The following is a 22183-nucleotide window of genomic DNA, read 5'->3' as shown; positions in this document are numbered from 1 at the left end:
AGACCTAAGAGAAGCTTTCTCCAGCCAGCCTAGGGCTACTGGTTCTGTCTGGCACTCCCCAACCCATACATGCAGGAAACATGATACCCTATTAAGGGCAGTGGGTCCAGCTGGTCATGGGGATTAGTACCAGATAGATCCAAGTTCAAATCTCACCCCCACCCCCTGGGTGGCTCAGCTGGTTGAGCCTCCGATTTCGGCTCAGGTCATGATCTCACGGTTCGTGGGTTCAAGTCCCACATCAGGCTCTGTGCTGACAGCTCAGAGCCTGGGGCCACTTCAGATTCTGTGTCTCCCTTGCTCTCTGCCCCCCTCCCGCTAGCGTGCTCCCTCTCTCCCTCTCTCTCTGAAAAGTGAATACACATTAAAAACTAATAATAAAAAAAATCTCACCCCCATGCTAAGCTAAGGGACCACGGGCAATTGACAGAATGTCTCTGAGCCTTTATTTCCTCTTTTGTAAAGGATGTGGGGAGGGGGGGCTCAAAAGGTGGCTGTGAGGACAAAAATGATATAATACATGCCCAGCAGCTGGACTGCTAGAAGTGCCCAGCACATATCTGTCCCCATCTACCTTCTCTGCAGCCTCATTCGTGGGAAAGCCTGGGATCTGACAGCTGACGGGAAGACTGGGATCGGAGGTTGGGGGGGAAGCCTCAAAAGGCAAGTGTCCCAATGCAGGTGTCGATGATTGATCTGTTGACACACGTGCAGTCTCCCTGCCGGAAAAGGGAGCACCGAGAGACAGAAACAAGCAGCCCAGAGCGCGAGGTATTCTCCTCCAACCACAACCCGGGAGGGGACAGCATGATTTTCAGTCAGTAGATTAAAACCAAGCACTCCTAAACCACGGAGTCTCACTAGGGCCACTGCAGAGGAAGGTGTAAAATATATGTATATATATGGGGTTTGAGATGGAAATGCAGTGGGGCTGATGTGACGTCAGCTCTGGGAGACAAGGAGCAGTGGAAGACCACCCTCTCTAACGACTGGCCAAAGACCACCGGATTTCTCCGCCGAGCCCTGTGTGCCACAGCTGACAGGGCGCGAAGTGGGCTCACATCCTCCACAAGACCACTAGCGGAGGGCGAGAACGGCCTCAGATAACAGAAAGCCACTGACGAACCAGCCCAGGAATGCCAGCCAGCGGCAGTATGGTGAGGGATGGCCGGGCGCTCGGGCTTAAAGCCTAACAGACCCGAGTTCCAATCCCAGCCCTACCCGCTGTCCAGTTGCCTTAACACGAGCAGCTGAAGTGAACCTTTGTACGCCTCCATTTTCTTTGCTTTTTTTTAAATTCTTTTTAATGTTTATTTATTTTTGAGACAGAGAGAGACAGAGCATGAATGGGGGAGGGTCAGAGAGAGGGAGACACAGAATCTAAGCAGACTCCAGGCTCTGAGCTGTCAGCACAGAGCCCGACGTGGGGCTCGAACTCACGGACTATGAGATCATGACCTGAGCCGAAGTCAGATGCTTAATCAACTGAGCCACCCAGGTGCCCCTGTACGCCTCCATTTTCTTGTCTCTAACATGGGGTAATAACAGTACTGCCTTCACAGGAGGGAAATATAAAGTGCTTGGCTCTAGGCCTGGAAGACTGTTAACACTCATCACCAGCCACCTTTATAATAAAAATTCGAGTTCCGTGTTATCGTTGAAAGCAGCTAAACTGACATGTTTATTGCTTTAAGATTCTTAGACATGTTCCTGGGGCGCCTGGGGTGGCTGGGCGTCTGGCTCTTGACTTTGGCTCAGGTCATGATCTCACGGTTTGCTTGGGATCCTGTCTCTCCCTCTCTCTCTGCCCCTCCTCCGTCTGCTCTCTCTTGTCTCTGTCTCAAAGCAAATTAAAATAAACTTTAAAAAAAGATTCCTTAAACATGTTCCTGAATGACTCCATTTACATGGCAAATCCCAAGCTACTCCCATGTGTTCCTTGAAAGGGGGCAAATGAAGACAAGGCCAGGTAAGGCAAGAGCACGCCAAAGGGCAGGGCCTTCCTGACCCTCTCTTTATTTCCAGGAAGTCAAGAGCAGGTCAACAACCGTACTACGTGAGCCCCTGCGAGGGGCTGGAGCAGAAGAGCGAGTCAACCAGGACCACTATTAAGATGCACACAACTGGGGGCATCCGGCTGGCTCAGTCGGTAGAGCAGGAGGCTCTTGATCTCGGGGTCGTGAGTTTGAGCCCCTCACTGCAGGTAGAGATTACTTAAAAAAATTAAAAAATAAACCTTTTTTTTTTTTTTTTTTTTTTAAAGATGCACACAACTTGAGGAAGCAAGGCAAGGAGAGCAGGGGAGGGGCGGGCAGAGCAACCACCGGGGCCTGGCACACAGGCTGTTATAACGGGCGCTATTCTTTGACACAGCTTAAAGACACATGCTCGAGCACACCTGCCACCCTGGACGAGCTCCAGCTGGGCAGAGAGGACCCATTTCCAAACAAACAGAGCAGGTGGCCTGCCAACCTCCCAGGAAATCAACTGACCGCAACTGATTGCAGAAATTAGGTAAATCACACCGACAAGATGTTTAACATGCGCCAGACACCCTTTAAGTGCTTCGTATATATTGTCACTTACTCCTCAGAACAAACCTGTGAGGCAGGCCCTAACACCAACCCCATGTCACAGAGGGCTAAATTGAGGCCAAGGAGCAGTCCCAAGTCACATAGCTAATAAATGGCAGAGTGAAAATCTGAACCCAGGCAGTTTACCTGCTGAGTCCATGCTCTAAGCACAGGCTCTATGACATCCTTGATTGACTGACGTGTTTGGGGCACCTACTGGGAGTCAGGCCAGCGCGGAACATCTTTGTATGAGGATCCTCATTTATAAACAAGGACTCAGAGAACCCAGAGTCTTGGGTTGAGAGCCAACTTAAACCCAGGAGGACCTAATGCCCCTCCGCTGCCCCTCCTGACTCAACGCACTGGGTTTCATCTTATCCTAGGCCGCCCTACACCAAGCTCTACCCACTGTGCTCTACCGGCATTGGCATAGGTAGGCACATCACTTGTGCTGCGCCCAGACCCAGGTGAGACTCTGCCACCTTGCCAGTAGGAGGCCAGAACCTTCTAGAAGGCCTAGAGGACCAGCGGAACCTGGAAGAAAATCTCCCAGCCTTAACCCCCTTCCTCCACACACAGTCCTTCCCTCCTCAGCGGCCTACTCCTTCCTACCTGTCCACAGAGAGACACAGAGCAAGACCCTACTGCTGGGTCTCCGACTGCAAGAGCTGTGCATATTTAGCCGTCTGACGTAATAGCTCGAGGTAGAGAGATGCACCCAGGCTCTTGCATCAGACCCGATTTCACTCACACACAGACCTCAGGGCAAGCAGTGAGCCCTGTGGGCAGAGCTGGCCACACCTCAGCCCCACTCTGCCGTGCGAGACGGCACCTGCCTCACATCCCCAAGGAGGCCGGTTCTCTGAAAGTCCCTTTCCCGGTGACCCAAATACTTGAATTCACCCTCCAGATGCAGAGAAAACTCCAGACAAACCCTGAAGGGCTCCGGATCTCCTGCCTGCCAGTCTTTGCAGTCACCCCTGGCCAAGGACCGTGCCAACCAGGAGGAGCTGTTGGCAGGATTCGACCCTTCTTGAGATCTCTGAAATATCTTTAAACCACAAAATCCTACAGTGTTCTAAAATTAGAAGAGCCTTTAAGGTCACTTCACATATGTAATGAACGAGGAAACTAAGGCCCAGGGCAGGACAGAGACCTAGTCATACGGAAAGCCAAAAGGCAGTGCCAGGACAGACTTCCGGTCTCCTGGGTCCCGTCCAGCGCTCTTCCCGCCTGGGTTCAACCTGCTGCGTGAACAAGCTTAGCTGGGCCTCTGGTTCCCTATTCTTACTTAGCAAATTCGGGACTATTTACAGAAGTGTATAAATGCTAACTCATGTCATTGGAGGAGGTGTTATTATACCCACATGGGGACGAAAGTATGACACTGAAACAAACAACTGTCCAGGGCAGGGTGTGAGCCCAGGCAGTGTGCCTCCATAGCCCAAGCCCTGGACTTTCGGGGCCTTTGTAACTGCAGCCCCTCAAGCGGGATCTGGGTGTCAGGACCTCAATGGCATGCCCCGAGCAGCTCTTCAGAGCAGTGGGGCTGAAGACAATTCGAGAACTGCTCCCATCCTGGCAGCTCTATAGGACTAATCCAGGACTGATGTGCCACACAGGACCCAAGTCTGGGACCAGCCAGGAAAGGGACCCGGGCGTTCACGACAAACTCCTACGGGGACTTAGGAGAGAGACCTGAGCTTACTACCGGGGAGAGCAGCTCTGCCGGGTCTGAGGCCTGTGGCCCCTGCAAAGGCTAAGCCTTTCCTCCCCTGCATCCTCTGCACCCCGGCGCCTAGGAGGGCAGGAGGGGCTGGCCAGGCGACACTGAGGTCCCAATGCCCACAGGCCATGATTCTGCGCTCCTGTGCGGCCTCCTCAAGGTGAGCATTTGAGCTTTCCTCCTACGAAGGAAGCCATTTCTCAACACGTTGCTACACACGGATACTAAGAAACATGAACCAAGAGGCAAATGGGGCACCAGCCACAAAGGGAACAGAACGGAACAGAACGAGGGGAAGGGCTGGTACAGCTCTCTTACCCTGGGAGCGCAGCTTAGAGAAGCTAGAGAAACACTGTGCACAACCTGTACATCCCCGTTCACAAGAGTGACACAGTGGGAACAACCCACAGACCCACCTGGGAAAGCAGCCCCGAGTGGGTTGCGGCAAAACCACTTACGATACCATTAAACCGTTGAACAAGTTTACAAAAACACAGGGAGCTTTTCTGTGTTATTCTACTGAGTGACGAAGGCGGGCCCAAAGAATCGCAGGAGAGATGCTTACAACACGTTGGCCTCAAAACTGCAGCTAAAAGAAAACATGGCAGAATGTCAGCCACGAGCAAGACGCGTCTCAGTGGGAGGGCTACAGGTCATCATTTTCTTCCTTCTACTTCTCTGTTTTCCAAATGTTCTAGAATGACCGCATACTGATTTTTGTAAGGTGATTAGCGGTAATTCTACAGTTTAAATTGTCAAACGAGGAAAACGGAGGGTGATGGTGCTTCTGTTCCAGGAAGGGGACAAAAGTCTGGGCAGGCAGCCAGCCTACCTGATGCAGAGCTGTGCTGGGGCCACCACGGCCAGCCTTCCCACGAAAGCCCTGAAAGGATCAGATGGAGCAAAACCTCACTGATTCAGAAGGGAAAGAGGAAGAAAGGAAGAAAACGATGTGACAAGATGACATTAGATTCATTTTGCTGATTTTTTTTTTTTTTTTAAGAACCATGTGTATCCATCCATCCATCCATATCGAGCAACTGCTAGTTACCTAGCACTGTGCCAGGCCCTCCAGGTAATACAGAAACGCGTAAGACCCAGGGTGCCTGGGTGGCTCAGCTGGTTAAGCGTCCGACTTCAGCTCAGGTCATGATTTCAGGGTTCATGAGTTTGAGCCCCACATCGGGCTCTGCGCTGACAGCTCAGAGCCTGGAGCCTGCTTCGGATTTTATGTCTCCTTCCCTCTCTGTCCCTCCCCTGCTCACACTCTGTATCTCTCTCTCAAAAACAAACTAAATTAAAACAAACTTCCAGCTTCAGAGAAATGGCAGGTAGCAGGAGAGGGGTCATGAAAAAGGCGGGCTCTGGAATGGGTCTTGAAGAACAAGGCAGAGCCCACAACAGGGTCTGTAAAATAGCCAAGGAAACATACTCACTCCTCTCAAAGGAAAGTTCTAGACCTGGGCGATCCTAACAAACCCTTCCACCATAATCACAAGCAAGGAAACATGACATGAAAACAAATGGGAGTTGTGGCGATGCCGTAGAGCCACTCCAAATGGTCCCCGGCTGGCGCGGTGGCGGGAGCGCAGAGCTGGACAGCCAGCCTTCCGGGAAGAGAGCGGAGAAGCAGGCGGTGGCCTTACAAAGTGGCGCTGATTCCGCTTCTAGGAATATGTCCTAAAGAAACAAATTAAGCATGCGCGCAGGGCTATTCACAGAAGTGGATCTTAAAATAGCCACCCATGGGGAAGTGGGGAACTACATTTTGGTGTGTTTCTATAGCAGAAAACTGCAGCAACTTAAAATTCCCATTTTTTAAAGAACATTTGGGGCTCCCGGGTGGCTCAGTCAGTTAAGCGTCCGACTTCAGCTCAGGTCACGATCTCACAGCTCGTGAGTTCGAGCCCCACGTCGGGCTCTGTGCTGACAGCTCAGAGCCTGGAGCCTGCTTTGGATTCTGTGACTTCCTCTCTCTCTCTCTCTCTCTCTCTCTCTCTCTCTCCCTCCCCTGCTCATGCTCTGTCTCTCTCAGTCTCTCCAAAAATAAATAAACGTTTAAAAAAAAAAGAATATTTAATGACATGGGCGATGCCTGTGATATTACAGCCAGGTAACAACTCAAGGGAAGAAAACCACATTTACGCTACAATCCCAATCTATCCTTAAGCCATTTTAAAAGCATTCATTTTTCTTTTTTCAGCTTTGCTGAGGTCAATTTAGTTTCTAGCAAAATAAATGTATCAAAATTTAAACACTGGAAATACAGAATCTTACTTTGAGATTTTTTTTTTTTTTGCATTTTCTCTAAGAACATGTGTTCTTTTCATAAACACGTAACGTTATTCAAAAATGAAAGAATGATGCAAGGGATTTTAGTGGGAGGAGAAGGGGGCATCGTAGACAGAAAACAGCAGAAGTCAGAAGTAAAGACCAGGCCTATCTGTGGAGAAAGGACCAAACTTTGGGGTCAGACAGAGCTGGGCTCAAATTCTGGATCCATTATTTTCTGGCCATGTGACCCATGTGAGGGGGGTGAGGGGGGTGAGGGGGGCGAGGGGGGGCGAGGGGGGGCGAGGGGGGGTATCAACTCTCTCTCAGAAGTCAACAAAGTCAGATCCCTTTCTACTGACCAAACAAAATTCACTCTGGATGCACACAGGTGAGGGAGGAATACTCATTTATGAAACACACCATGGATATTAAGAAGGGAATTTGGGGAAAACAAAAAGTGTCCCATTAAGCCAGCGTACAATGCACCCCCGTTTCAGAAACATCACACTCTGAAAAGGTATCTGTCCTAAAATCTAGAAAACATGAACGTTTCTTCTAAGGATGGTGACAACCAGGATTAGACCTGGTCTAATGTTCTTATGTTTCTTGGGTGGTCTGACTTGTGTCCAAAAGGAGGAAATGGGCACGAAGTCAGTTTCTAGTTCCTAAGCAGACCTGTTATGCTACAGGGGTGAGGCCCCACCTTCCACAGTTCTGGATTAGAGAGTACGGCTCTCATTCTCCCTGGAACCCATCTTTCTCTCTCTCTCTCTCTCTCTCTCTCTCTCTCTCTCTCTCTCTCTCTCTCTCTCTCCCTCTCTCTCTCTCTCTCTCTCTCTAGTCTTACATTTAGGAAGAGAATTTAGGCAAAATTCTCAACAGCAAGTTTTGCCAGCGTACCTGGGGTGTGTCCTTGGCCCCAACCACTCCATCATCTTTTCAGATGAAGAAAGCACCAGAAATGCCAAGGTCAGCTGCCTTAAGAGCAAGCAGACACGCTCCGGGAAAGCTTAAGATTTGGAAGGGATCCTCAGAAAGAAATGGCAAACTATAAGCCATCAAGAGCCCCATCCCCCCCCAAATGCCATGCTTTGGCAAACCCAACAAGATAAATCTTCAGAAGAGGAGACGGAAGCTCAGATCAGTCCCCAATTAAATTCAATCACAGCGGCTAATCCTTCTACGGTGCCTACCATGTGCCAAGCACAGGTCTGAGTACTTAACATGTGATAACTCACTTATCCTCACAACAGAAGAAGAAATATGCACGGAGAGGTTACATAACTTGCCCAAGGTCAGGGCCAGAACTAGTCCTTTATCTCAGTTGAAAGAGGGTGCCTCTGTCTTTAGGGAGACACAGCACAGCTGTGCACAGGGCACATGCCTGGCAAAAGGGGGAGGCCTGGATTTCAGCATCTCTCAGCCCCTTGTGCAGTACACAACCTGGTTGACTATAGCCTGCCCCATCCAAAGTAGTAAGTGGATACAGTTTACTATTAAATAAGTGGTATGCAAATTAACGAAAGCCAGGATTTTTGAAGCACTGATTTGGGTGACTGAGAGCATTCAATTCTGTGTATCTAGAATGATCAGATTTTCAGCCGTGCTAGGAATGCCCCGACAGTTACAACTTCATGGCCGAGACTTTAACTCTTTCATCATTTCTAACGAGCATATTCTAGAATATATCCCATCTATCTCTGCAGCTTAGGAAAGAGTACCAAATACAATTTAGCCTTGTCTGAACTCCACTATCACCCCTGCCCAGGACCCCACAGCCCCTGCCTTTTCCTGACACCCAGCCTGTGCCTCCTGATCTCGGATAACCAATCTCTCTCTGCTTCATTAATTGCTCTTGGAGAAAACTAAACGTGCAAGTGGGTTGAATCTCCTCAAAGTTTTGGGTTTGAACCTCCTTCCCGTAGCCTAGCAGTTCTCTTATTTGCTTCTACCTAACTGCTTGTCCTTGATCCCGGGGTCTCGCTGCTTCCCGCTGTATGAGACCCGACACAGAGCAGTTTGCCTCTCTGCATCCCTTGGAATTCATCATCTCCCATGGTCACCTCCTTCCTTCTGAAGGCAGCTGGGGGTAGGAGAAGTGGGGTCTAGCTGTCCTTCGGCCTCTCAACCCTCATTCAAGTCTTTCTGACTTTAAGAAAACACGTTCCCAGTTAAGTGTCCGACTTCAGCTCAGGTCGTGATCTGGCTGTTTGTGGGTTTGAGCCGCACGTCGGGCTCTGTGCGGACGGCTCAGAGCCTAGAGCCTGGAGCCTGCTTCAGGTTCCGTGTCTCCCTCTCTCTCTCTGCCCCTCCCTGACTCACACTGTCTCTCAAAAAATGAATAAACATTTTTAAAAGTTTAAATAAAACACCTTCCCTCCTCTTCCTTCAGGCCCAAAGGTCCTGACACCATCCCTCAGCTGTTCGTTTCTTAGTATTCCATCTGTCTCGGGCTCTCCACCTCACCTGATCTTGCAGATGCCCCCAGCCTTCGTCTTACTTCCACGTGCAACTTCTTGACCTCACTAGGGCATCTGGCACAGGGAGCCCCTCCTCCTCCACGACATGCCTGCCCCCGGCTTCCTGGTTGTCCTTCTCCTCTGACGGCTCAGCAGGCTCCTTCCCAGGACGCCCACCAACACCTGTATATCGACACCGCCTTAACCCTTAACCGGAAACTCTGGACCCCACCCCCCTCCACGAGCTCCAGGCCCATCTGTGTAACTCGTGAATGGACAGCTTGCTGCGTGGCCCAGAGGCACCTCACACTCGGCAGGTCTGAGCCACCCTCATTCTCTCTTGCCTTTCGTCATCTAGTTGCCTCCCACTTCCCACTCTCCACTCTTCCTACCAGAACGCTGATCATTTGTTGGCCCGTTTCCAGCCTCTCGTGCAGGTAGGCGCAGCTGTATGACTAACGTCTGGCCAATGACATCTAAATGGAAGCGTCATATGGTAATTGCAAAAAGAATAAAGAACACATCCTTCCCCACTTCACCCACCCACTCCCTGGAAAGATGATGTGATAGCTGGAGCTCCAGCAGCTATCTTGGGACATGAGGACAAGGAATGGCAGAGGGGGTGAGCTGGAAGGAATGTGACTTCCCGATGTCTTTGCGGATCCACTACACCAACCCAGGGCTACCTACCTCCAGACCTCTTTTATGTGTAAGAAAATTAACCTGTTTGAATCACTGTGGTTTTACTTTGCTGATGTCACTGTGAATAAAGCTGAATATAATTTTACTAATATTCCATCCAAAGTGGTCTTCTTTTGCATTCCTTGTCTTGGTCAATAACATCAACATTCGTATCTGGGGGCTCCTGGCTATTGATTTGCAAATTTTCCCTACTAGGTTATAAGCAACTAACTGACAGGGAAGGTCTCTCATTTTTTAAATAAATAAAATACTTCAAACATCCAAAACCAGAGAGGGATATAATATATATTCACCACTAGATTTAACAAACGTTAACATTTTATCATATTTGCTTCAGGCATTTTTAATAAGAAATGAAACATTACAGGGGCCCCTGGGTGGCTCAGTTAAGAGTCTGACTTCGGCTCAGGTCATGATCTCACAGTTCGTGGGTCGTGTCAGGCTCGTGCTGACAGCTTAGAGCCTGAAGCATGCTTCAGATTCTGTCTCCCTCTCTCTCTCTCTGCCCCTCCCCTGCTTGCTCGCGCACTCTCTCTCAAAAATAAATAAAAACATTAAAAAAAATTTTTAAAAGGAAATGAAACATTACAGTAAGGTTAAAATTCCCCTTACGGTCCTCCCAGAACCTTCTACTTCCTCTCCCTCCCCACAGGCAGCCACAACAGTGAAACTGGAGGGTATCTTGCCTCTCTAGGATTTTCTATTTTTTTGCTACATTGTCTTGATGGTTTTAACTTTACAAAAACGGTTATCATTCCTACACAGATTCTGCAACTTGACTTTCTACCAATCTTCTCTTAAACGTAGCTGGCGATGGCTGATTCACGTACGTCGATCTCTGAACAGCTCTACATTATGTAAATACGCCATCATTGATTGACCTATTTCCCTGCTGATAGGCATTTAGTTGTTCCCAGCTATTCATAATCAAAAGCACTGTGATGTGCATCTTTGAGCGCCTGCTTGGTAGTTTTTCTAACGCAGACACTAGAGTCGCGAAATTTCTGGCTACCGGGCACGTGCATCCCCCTAACTTTACGAAATCTAGTCAACTTCCTTTTTAGAGTAGCTGTGCCCACTCGCAGGCGCGGTGTGAGAGAGGGGCCTTTCCCCCCAGCCATACCACATTTATTTCCGAACCACCAATTCCTACCTAACATGATGGTGGCAGGAAATACTCCCATTTGCCTCCATATCCATCCTCCCCACCAGGAACATGCCCCTGAATACTCTGAATTAGCTACAGCAGACACCCAGGAACACCCTCACCCCGTGCTCCTCTCCCCAAAAGGCTGCCTGGCTGCTATGTGGGGATAGACCCCTTTACAGACAGCAACCGAGCTGGGCAGCCAATATTCAGAATGGGCGTCTGCATTATTCTCCCCGTATCAGATCTCCCTGCAAGGTGGATACAGAGTCTTTTCCTTCCTGCAGCATTTGGTGCAAAAAAAGTCCTCTGTATCCACTCCCCCACAATCACTTCATACGAAACCCACACCCTCAAGGCCTTCCCCCCAAGCCAATGTGAATACAGAAAAGGACAGTTTGGGGGTGTCTGACCCACCGCGAGCCCTCCGTGTCTTCCCCAGAGTTCTCCAACCGCTGGAAAGAAGCAATCGCATCTTGGGTGGTGGCCTGTGAGTATCTCCTGATAAAGGAAAGTCCCAGGCAGAGAGAGGGGCCAACTTGTTTATTTCCAAACACAAGCCAGAGATTCCAGCTGCGACAAGTATCCTGGATCTTTGCCCCTGCCAAAGGGAGCTGAGTGGGAGGGCCAGGGGGAGGGAGGGCTGGGGCTGCACAGGAGGAGCTGCGGTTGTCACTTTAGGTAAGCCAGTCTTCCTGAGACCAAGGACACAGCCCCTTCCCAGTCTTGTTTGTCCTGACTCTGCCTGGCCATGCGTTTTTCATCTGGACTCGCTTGAGATGCAGAAGGGTAGATGGGAGGACGACAGAACCCCCCAGACAGGCATCCACCCCCCCACGCCACCAACATTTACTGAACGCCTGCTCTGTCCAGGCACTGGTTTATAACAATGGCTATAACCCCAGGAAGCTCACAGCCCAGAAAATAAATAACTGCGCTATGTGAAAGGATGCAATGTAAACAATGTGCAAGATAAAGAGAGCGCGGAGAACAACGGGAAGACTAAACACTAATTGGGAGCTGCTGGCAAGCCTTCCGGGACAAAGCGACGCTAAGCTTGGTCTCCCTACCAGCATGGGTGACAAGCAGACAATTTATTAGCAACATCATCCCAAACAACCGTGCTCCTTTCCCACAACCATGAACACAAGGAGTAACAAGGCAGCAGTCGGCGCTTGGGGGAAAGGCTGAGTCCCACAATGGAGTCCCGGTTCTAACCCAGTCTGCCCCTACCAGGGTAGCCCCGGCCACCTCGTCATCCTCCTTGTAGGCAAACCCAAGGGTGGGACAAGTGACTGGAACAGTCTTCTCGGCTCTGGTGTTGTAACGATGTGCTCGTCCCTCATCACGTATAGGATCACCGGGAGAGGGTACAGACATAGCGGTGCCCGGGACCCACCCCAGAGGTGTGAAGTCAATCTGTCCGCGGCTGTGCCCCCAACCGCAGGTTTTAAAAGCATCCCAGGTGGGGGCGCCTGGGTGGTTCAGTCAGTCAAGTGTCCGACTCTTGATTTCAGCTCAGGTCATGATTTCACGGTTCCTGCATCAGGCTCTGTGCCAAGGTCACGGAGCCTGCTTGGGATTCTCTCTCTCCCTCTCTCTCTGCCCCTCCCCTGCCCGTTCACTCTCTCTCTCTCTCAAAATAAACTTCAAAAAATACACATTTATAAAAGCATCCCAGGTGATTTAAATGTGCAGACAAGGGGGCGCCTGGGTGGCTCAGTCGGTTGAGCGGCCAACTTCGGCTCAGGTCATGATCTCGCGGTCCGTGGGTTCAAGCCCCGCGTCGGGCTCTGTGCTGACAGCTCGGAGCCTGGAGCCTGCTTCGGATTCTGTGTCTCCCTCTCTCTGACCCTCCCCCGTTCATGCTCTGTCTCGGTCTCAAAAATAAATAAACATTAAAAAAAAAAATGTGCAGACAAGGTTAAGAGCCACTGTGGCAAACAATGTTCTGGGAGGGTAGCGGCCACCAGTGCTGGAAGGCTGAGAAGCCCATTTCACAAGACTGACTTGTCCACGGCACTTCCCGCATCAGAAAGCTGACAGAGGCCACCGGCACCTCGGTCCTGGTGCCGTTCTCACAAGGATGTAATGATTTAAGGTCCAATCCTCCAAGAGTCCAGTTAGGAAGACAGGCAAATGGAAAATACTACACCGTCTCCAAAGCTCACCTGCCCTCTACATGCTCTCGGCCGGCTAGATACCCTCTCGTGGGGGTGGGTCTCCCCCTCTCCTTTCGTCTCCTGGGGAAACAGGTAACCACAGGCTAAAGGCAGCCTTCCCTGCTGTCCGCGGAGCAGAGGGTCCCCTCCCTGTCAGGGAGCCCCTGGGGCAACACAGAAGGAGTTGCAGGCGGCTGGGGGTCGGGTGAAGGCTGGGAATCTTGGGCAAGCACAGCCTGGCCTCCTGCCTCTGAGTCAGCAGGCCTCTTTCAGACAAAGGGGCAGAAGAACAAAGCTCTGTTGTGCTCGGCATGGAGAAGCCAACGAGACAAGGAGACTTCAGGGCCAACAGGGGCGTTATTAGCATTTTATTTATTTATCTATCTATCTATCTATCTATCTATCTGCGTTTTATGTAACTGTGACACTTAGCGGACACAGCACTTTGCGTGTGTCGGGCACAGTCCAAAGCCCTTCCACAATATATTAACTCGTTCAGTTTCTGGCCACACGTTCGGAGGTTTATGCTTTCCAAGGTCCCTGCCCAAGGAAGGGAGGCATGTAACCCTCCCTCGTGCACAGGCGCCTGAACCATCACCGAAGGGTGCCGTCTACCTCCCGTGCTCGGCTACCGTCCGGCCTGCGGCAAGGTCCACGTGCCACCCGGATCTAGGGGCGCACCCCAGATGGGAACGGGCACTTTGTCACGGCAAGGGAGAAAGAATCTAGGCGCCACACTCCACTTGCTACATGAACTTGGGCAAGTTCTGGCCCCAGTCAAGTGCCTAAGGAAAGGCTATATATATAGTGAAGGGAGGCGTCACTCCAGAGACAGCTGGAGCCCTGCGACCTTCAGTGTGCCACAGACTAGCCATCACCATCTGGCTTCTCATTCCCGGCACCATGCCACCTCGGGCCAGGAAGTCAGAGAGGAAACCGTGCTGACACCCCAGAGGCACCCGATGCTTTGCGTTACTGAGACTCAGTTTCCTCAGCTGTAAAATGGGTATGAGGAAGATTGTGGCTGAGCTAAACACCCGTGAAGGGACTTCCTGTCCTTCCGCCTCTGGGAGCCCTAAGAGAGCGGTTGATTGAACTCCAACAGTGCCCCACGCTTGAGCCCCAGGGCAGGCCTGGACCTGTGTTTGGACAGTGGAAAACTAGAAGGGCAGAGGCACCCAGATGCGCACATCTGAGGGCTGCAGACTCACTGGGGGATGTTAAGGGGTGGGGCCGCTCACGTAATTTACTACGCTCATTAGTCAAAAGCCTCATTTCCAAATCATCAGGACTGCCCCCTCTGCAGGGGAACCACAGCCGGGGTTTCAATTTGCTGACCACCACAAGCCACGGTCTGTGGAGGCCTCTGGTCAGGCATCACCCCGCCCACCCCACCCCTCACCGGCAGCAGCCTGCAAGGCCCAGAAGGGAGTTCTGCAGCCCAAAGTGGCTTCAGGGCCAAGCCATGCTGGGGCTCAGGTCAGCCCTGCCACCTCGGGGCAACGTGACCTGGACAGATCACCCAGTATCTGAGCCACAATATCCTCGCTCAGGGTTACTGATAGATACGTGTATCCTACCACAGGGTCCAACCAGGGCAGGCCGCGTGAACGTCCGTTCCCTTGAAGGCTCTTTCCAGTCTTTTAGCCACTGAAGCACAACTGAGGGATGTGGAACCCTCCCGCGCTACTGAGATCATGGCCTTCGTCGGGGTAGGGGGTGCTGCTGCACCTTCTCTCCCCTTTTACCATCACAGCGTTCAGCTCTCCCCACTCTTGCCAAAAGCTTCCTGCTCCCACTTGCGCTTTCCCACAGGACTCGTCAGCACAGAACATCGGTGGTTAACGCGCACGTCCACCCCCCTCAACACACGCTGAGGGCCCGGCAAGGGCAGGCTCCGGGTCCCCGGCGGTCCCCTGGTAGGGAGTAGGCCCTCAGATGACAGACGGACAGGTGGGTGGACCAGGATGACCAGAAACTGGGGAACGTCTAAGCTTCCCAGAGAAAGTATGGAAAGAAAACCTTCAAAGTACCTTCGGCCTTTTCTTCTCCCTTTAAGAATATTAAAGCTCGTGCCAAATTTCACAAGTGCAGCTTCCCCGCCCAGCATGAAATGCTTTAGAAATGAAAAGGCAGAGTTATTGCTTCACCTTGCTGCTAACCTAATCCATCCAAGCGGTTCCACACCTCCAGAGCCTTGCTAAGCAGGCCCCCCTCCTTCCCCCTCCAAAGCCTTTGATGTGGTGGCACCTCGCAGGTCCTCGGTAATGACTCCATGAATACGTGCTTTGAATTGTCTGACCGCTTTAGCTCACAATGGTCCCTCCGCCTTAAATACGCACCTGCCTGCGTCTGAAATCGTTCCAGGCCCCCAATCTTCTACTCACGATCCCAGCTTACAATTATCCGCGGTTATAGCTCATAGGAACCCAACCACAATGCACTCAGTCCCGCAGCTGGACAAAAGCAGCATTTACGATACGGGAGCGGGCCGAGGGAATTTTCCCGAAGATCACCCAGGAAAGCCAGTCAGTCTGGATTCTCAGTGGTCTCTTCCAACTCTGGGTAAAAAAAAAAAAAAAAAACCCACCTGATGGAATGCTGTGCAGGTGTACTTAACACAAGGAACATGCCCTCATGGGTCACGGTGCCATGACAATGAGAAGCGACAGAGCAAAAAACACAGAATGGACCCGCCTTTCCAAAGTGTTTTCTCTCTCCCCTCCACCCCACACACATGCACACACACAGGTAGAGGGGTTTTGTTTTGTTTTGTTAATCAAAATTATTTTAAGTTTATTTATTTATTTTGAGAGAGACAGAGACAGAGCAAGTGGGGAGAGGGGCAGAGAGAGGCAGACACAGAATCCCAAGCAGGCTGTGCATTGTCGGCTCAGAGCCCGACGCGGGTCAAACTCATGAAACTGCGAGATCATGACCTGAGCCAAAATCAAGAGTCGAACGCTTAACCAACTGAGCCACCCAGGTACCCCCACAGGTGTTTTTTAAAAGTGATTTTAAATTTCTCTTTGGGGAGGGGAGAGGAGAGGGGGGAGGAGAAGAGGGGAAGAGAAAAGGAATAGAAGGAAGGAGAGGGAAGGAACTCGGGGCACCTAGGTGGCTCAGTCAGGTTAAGCCTCCAGCTCTTGATTTCAGCTCAAGTCATGATCAAGCCCCACGGCGGGCTCCATGCTTGGAGCCTGCTTGAGATTCTCTCACTCTGCCCCTGCCCCTCCCCGTCTCATGCTCGCTCTATTTCTCAAAATAAATAAACCTTAAAAAGAAACCCTCCACTCTGCACAGTCATAGGAAAGGAACAAGGGCAAAGACACACTAAGACATCTGTTCTTGGTTCCCCAGTGTTGTCCAAACAATAGATTTATCTCTGCCATCCGGTAAATATGCTCAGATTGGCATCTGTCCAAATACAAGCAGCCCAATCCCACACTCAACATACCCTATCTATAATAACGATGACAATATTAATAGTTTTTATTGTGCACTTACTATGTGCTAGGCACTATTCTGTTTTTTAACTCATTCTTACTTACTTCTTTAAATGACTCCAAAGCAATGAATGTTACCCTCCTTTTATAGATAAGGAAATAGGCACAGAGGGATTGGGTAACTGAAGTCACACAGCTAACTTTTCCTGATTTTCTCCTTTGTTTACTGCCTGAGTGTGATAGGTCTCTCAATCAGAAAGAAAACAGGTTTTATTAGATGTTGTGCTTATAAAATGGGGTTTTACATTCCCAGGGAAAGATGAAGCAAGGAGGAAGTTATATGACTGGTGACGGGAAAATAAGCATGAAGTTAGCCACATGAAACAGATTATCTAGCATCAGCTTGATATGACTGGAAACTGCCCTTGGTTTTTTGTTTTTCTTTTTTAAGTTTGTTTACTTATTTTGAGAGCGAGAGTGTGCACGCAGGAGAGGGGCAGAGGGAGAGAGAATCCCAAGCAGGCTCTGCACCCTCAGTGGGCAGCGTGATGGGGGGAGGCGCTCAAACTCACGAACCGTAAGATCATGAACCGAGCTGCCATCAAGAGTTGGATGCTCAACAGACCGAGCCACCCAGGCGCCCCACTGCCCTTGGTTTTTGTTTTTGTCTGGAAGCATAATAATTAATTCTCTTATCTGGCAGGCCAGAAGAGAACAAACGCCTCTGAGCTGCTAAAACAGACTGTACAGCCCGTGCAGGCAGGCTCTGCCTAACCTGGAGTCCATGCTGTCCCCAGAGCCGCCGCCGCCTCCATCCGTGCGTGCTTCTGTCGCATTTGGTACCCGGGGGCCCCCCATGCACGGAATTGAGAAAGCAGAAAACGTGAAGGTGGGAAGGACCGTGGCATCTAGACGCAGGTGCACAGAGACCGCATGATGGGGCAGCAGTGATGGAACAAGTGAGAGAAACTACAGAGTGGGCGGGCCCAAGATTCACAAAGCCTGCTTTCCTCGGACCTCGTACGAGGGGCAAAGCAGCCCTTCAGACGACACCTCAACAGAGGTACTGAGGCTCCCAGCCACAGCGAAGGGAACAGATATCATTAGATGGTTTCAAAAAACGTGTCTGATGTCTGCGCCCTGGTGAGCTTTTTAAAATTACTAAAGTAGGGGCGCCTGGGTGACGCAGTCGGTTAAGCGTCCGACTTCAGCCAGGTCACGATCTCGCGGTCCGTGAGTTCGAGCCCCGCGTCAGGCTCTGGGGCTGATGGCTCAGAGCCTGGAGCCTGTTTCCGATTCTGTGTCTCCCTCTCTCTCTGCCCCTCCCCCGTTCATGCTCTGTCTCTCTCTGTCCCAAAAATAAATAAACGTTGGAAAAATAAATAAATAAATAAATAAATAAATAAAATAAAATAAAATAAAATTACTAAAGTAGAGGCGACCGGGTGGTGCAGTCCTTAAGCATCTCACTTTGGCTCAGTCCATGATCTCATGTTTTGTGGGTTCGAGTCCCACGTTGGGCTCTGTGCTGACAGCTCAGAGTCTGGAGCCTGCTTCAGATTCTGTGTCTTCCTCTCTCTCTGCCCCTCCCCCACTCGCTCTCGGTCTCTCTCTCTCTCCCAAAACTAAATAAGCATTAAAAAAAATTTTTTTTAATTAAAATACATTTTGATGCTCACAGGAGTAAGTCTGTTACCAAGGAAATTGACTTTATGTAACATGACCTGCTCCCTAGCTATCTAGCAAATCATGTCACCTGCTGTTAGCTGCCTTCCCGTATCCCTTCTCCCCTCTTCCTGAACTTTGGGGACGCTTGACTTTGTTCACAGTAACAGAGTGCTTGGCTCCCAGGCTCCCTTGCAACCAGTGGTTGCCACGTGACCCAGTCTGACCAGTGAAATGTAAAGGGAAGCCTACTGCTTGGTGCTTCCAGGAAGTTAGCTTTCCTCCTTAAAATGGGGAAGAGTCAGTTGGCCAAAACCAGCTTCCAGCTTCCCTCTCCCCTTCGTCCCGCCTGGAATGCAGCTGTGAAGCCAAGAGATAGCGCAGCCATTTTGAGGGTGAGGGGAAAGGGGACAGGCTAAGGATGATACAGCAAAGAGATACAAGGGGTCAACAGAAACCCTCAGGACTCGCTGCCTTTGGACTTCTTGTCTCATGAGAAAAATAACTCCTTTACTGGTTTACCCAGTGTTATTTGGGCTTTCTAAACATGGATCCAAGTGAACCCTAACGGACACATTACCATCGGGTCGTAATTCCAGGAGGATAAAAACGACTTCTAAATATCTTACTGCCTTCCTCCAAGCAGCCTGCGGAGGATTTTTGTGTCTTTGGGGGCCTCACTAAAACAGGCCGGCCGACCGTCATTAACTAGGAGCTTGCCTAGCTACTGCAAGTGGCAAATGGCCATTCATTGGTACTGTGCCTTTGCTAAGCTGACTTGCTTTTGCAACGTGGAATTTTGTTAGGGAACAAAAAGCGCTTTATGGCAAAGGCGTTAGTGCCACAATGGGACCTTTCTGCTTTGATTGTGAAAACACATTAAGAGCTTAGCTGCACCACAAGCAGAGGCCAGGAGACTCGGTTGAGGCCTGGGCCTCCCTGACCATTCTCCACGCAGCAGGCTGGAGGGGCGCCAAAGCCACTCAGGAGGCAACACCGCGGGCAGACGCCAAAGCTCGAAGGGGCCGGGCACTGGGGCCCACCCGGAGGGCTGTGACAAACAGGCTGCACCCCCAAAACTGCCTATCCACCCTCCTGACCAGCCTGCCACACGCCATTCACCCAGCCCACCTGCAGTGGGACCCAGGCTCAGAACACAAGCTTTACGAGTGTTAACTCCAACACCGGAAAGGTGATGTGGCCCCACGGGGACCTCACAGACAACCTGAGGGGTACAGGGACAGGACAGGAGCCAAGTTCCTCACTGGCTGAGCTGTCCCCACCTGCCGACATGGCTGATCAAGATGGCATGATTCCACCGCCAGAAAGCAACAGAGAGCAGGGCGACTCACGCCCGGGCACGCACACACACAGGCGTGTCCAAAAGATAGGTCCCACGATGATCACAGCAGTTTGGGGAAACGTTTCTAAACCGTAAACAAACCAAATGTCCATCAACAGGAGAATGGACCCAAAACCTGTGCTAATCATTCAGTGGAATAATACACTGCAATGAAAATGAGTATAGGAGCTACACACAATAAGAACGCATACATTTCACAAATATAACGAGCAAAGGAAGCCAAATGCTAAAGAACACATGCGGGATTCTTATAGGAAGTCCAAAGAACAGGCCAAACTCAATCGCAGTGCTTAGGAACGCAGATTCGTGGTGAACTGTTTTTTGTTTTTTAATTTTTTTTTAATGTTCATTTATTTTTGAGAGACAGAGCCCAAGTTGGGGAGGAGCAGACAGAGAGGGAGGGAGGCACAGAATCAGAAGCAGGCTCCAGGTCTGAGCTGTCAGCACGGAGCCCGACGCAGGGCTCGAACGCACGAACCGGGACATCATGACCTGAGCCGAAGTCGGGCACTTAGCCAACTGAGCCACCCAAGAGCCCCATTTTCAAAAGTTTTGTTAATGTTTATTTATTTTTTAGAGAGCAGTAAAATAATTGTTTTAAGCAGCAAGGAAGTGACTACCGTAAAAGCCAGGCCAACGTTACTTTTGGTAGTTAAGGGAAGGGGTTACGATCAGGGAGACCTCTGGGGTACTGGCAAGGTTCCACTTCTTGATTTGGGCAGCACTTATAAGGGTGATTTGTGATCATTCATGGAGTTGCACCTTTAGGTTTCTGTACTTTTCTGTTACAGTCCACAATATAAACAGCTAAAAAGAAAAATGAAGGGGCACCTAGATGGCTCACTTGGTTAAAAGTCCAACTCTTGATTGCAGTTCAGGCCACGATCCCAGCATTGTGGGATCGAGCCCCACATCAGGCTCTGCACTGGGCCTGGGGCCTGCTTGGGATTCTCTCTCTCCCCCTCTGCCCCTCTGCCCAGCTTGTGCACTCTCTAAAAAAAATAAATAATAGAAATTTAAAAAACCAAGATGAAGACTGCTGTCTGGAGAACAAACCCAGCCCACTTGGGTACTCAATCCATCCTACTTGAACCTGAACCTCCTGCTACCATATTACTGCCCCACCCCCACCCAGCCAGGGCGCCTCCCACCCTTCTCTTCAGAGAAAGAGGGGTCCTCACATTCGTGTTCAGCCAGAAACTGGCAGAGGTGGTGCGTTTCACCCTTCCCTGGACCCTCCAAGTATATTCACCCCTATCTCCCAAAACCAGAATCGTGAGCTCCGTGGAGAAAGCAAACAGTTTGGGACATTACCCATTTACTCCACAGATTAAGTGACGAAGGCCCAAAACAGGAGAGGCTCAGAAAGCACTAGAAAAGTCAGCACGGCAGGAGGAGGTGGAGGTTTTCCTGAGCCATCAGATCAAAAGCTAGAGTGCGGTCCATAGCCAGGACCCCTCAGAGGAGACAGCGGGTCCAAGGTCTAGCCCACTCCCAGCCCTGAGGATGGGCCCAAGCTACGGGAACACACACAACATGGCCAGAGACTCTGCAAAGCCGCTTGTTTTTTTTTTTACGGTGAAAAATTGCTGTCTCCGGTTCTGCTACCCTGCAAAGTCTGTGTGAATCAGTATATTCCCGCCTGGTGAGCTGGTCTACACTGAAGCAGACGTTTGCTTGGTGAGTTTGTCCATACCCAACACCTAGTTTGAAGACTGCCAGGTTTGGTAGCATGGAGAAAAAACAAAAACACAAAAACCCGGACGCTTGCAGCTAACCACAATGACAGAATGCACAGAGGTCTAATGGCTGGGCTGCCCTCTCCCCTAGGCAACCTTCCTAGGGCACTGCCAAGGCTCCCTGAGGGCCCCCCCCCTTCCCTAAGCTTTCACGGCTGACCAAGCCCACCTTTAAATCACACATTCTCGGGGCACCTGAGTGGCTCTGTCGGTTAAGTGTTTGACTCTTGGTTTTGGCGCAGGTCAAGATCTCATAGTTCATGACAGGGAGCCCCATGTCGGGGCTCTGCACCGACAGCAACAGAGCCTGCTTGGGATTCTCTCTCTGCCCCTCCCCTGCTCGTGCTCTCTCTCTCTCAAAATACATAAACTTAAAAGAAAAAAAAAACTGGGGGCACCTGGGTGGCTCAGTCGGTTAAGAGTCCAACTCAGTTTTGGCTCAGGTCACAATCTCATGATTCAGGAGATCGAGCCCTGTGTTGGGCTCTGTGCTGACAGTGTGGAGCCTGCCTGAGATTCTCTCTCCCTGTCCTTCTGCCCCTCCCCTGGTCATGTTCTTGCTCTCTCAAAAATAATAAACATTTAAAACACACACACACACACACACACACACACACACCTACCTTTAAATCACATTTTCTCCATAGAGATGCTCAACCAAGCCACAGCCAATCCCTGCAGCCCCAGCACTCTGCCACGGTCCTTCAGGGAACTGCCCAATCGCCCACAGGCCCATCCCCAGTGGAATCTGACGGATCCAGGCTCTGTCGTCCTTCCTTTCCAAGTTCTAGTCCCCAAGTGCCCACTGATGCCCCCACCCATTTCTGGGTGTTAAACTCCTTCCCCGCAGGGTACAGGCAGCCTGCGCACGAGACCCCCTCACTCCCAGACACTCGCTTTACCACCCCGGAACCCCCAAAACACTCA

At 50.7% G+C, this 22183-nt stretch overlaps 1 protein-coding gene across 8 annotated transcripts in view; it reads right to left on the bottom strand.

Annotated features, from left to right (window-relative positions):
* The window catches only part of KSR1 (kinase suppressor of ras 1), a 164412-nt gene that overhangs the window by 90209 nt on the left and 52020 nt on the right, over positions 1-22183 (bottom strand). The window contains exon 1 of one of the 8 annotated variants that reach the window (XM_040455298.1): positions 11299-11466. The exons of the other annotated variants lie outside the window; for them this stretch is intronic. The gene's annotated coding sequence lies outside the window, so the exon portion shown is untranslated. Of the gene's footprint in view, positions 1-11298; positions 11467-22183 lie in introns of those variants that run through there. 8 annotated transcript variants of the gene reach the window in all.

The sequence above is a fragment of the Herpailurus yagouaroundi genome, unplaced genomic scaffold, assembly GCF_014898765.1.
Source record: "Herpailurus yagouaroundi ecotype Mexico unplaced genomic scaffold, PumYag 215, whole genome shotgun sequence".
NCBI classification, from domain to species: Eukaryota; Metazoa; Chordata; class Mammalia; order Carnivora; family Felidae; genus Herpailurus; species Herpailurus yagouaroundi.
Note: the sequence above shows the minus strand (reverse complement) of the source record. Positions and strands in the feature narration are given on the sequence as shown.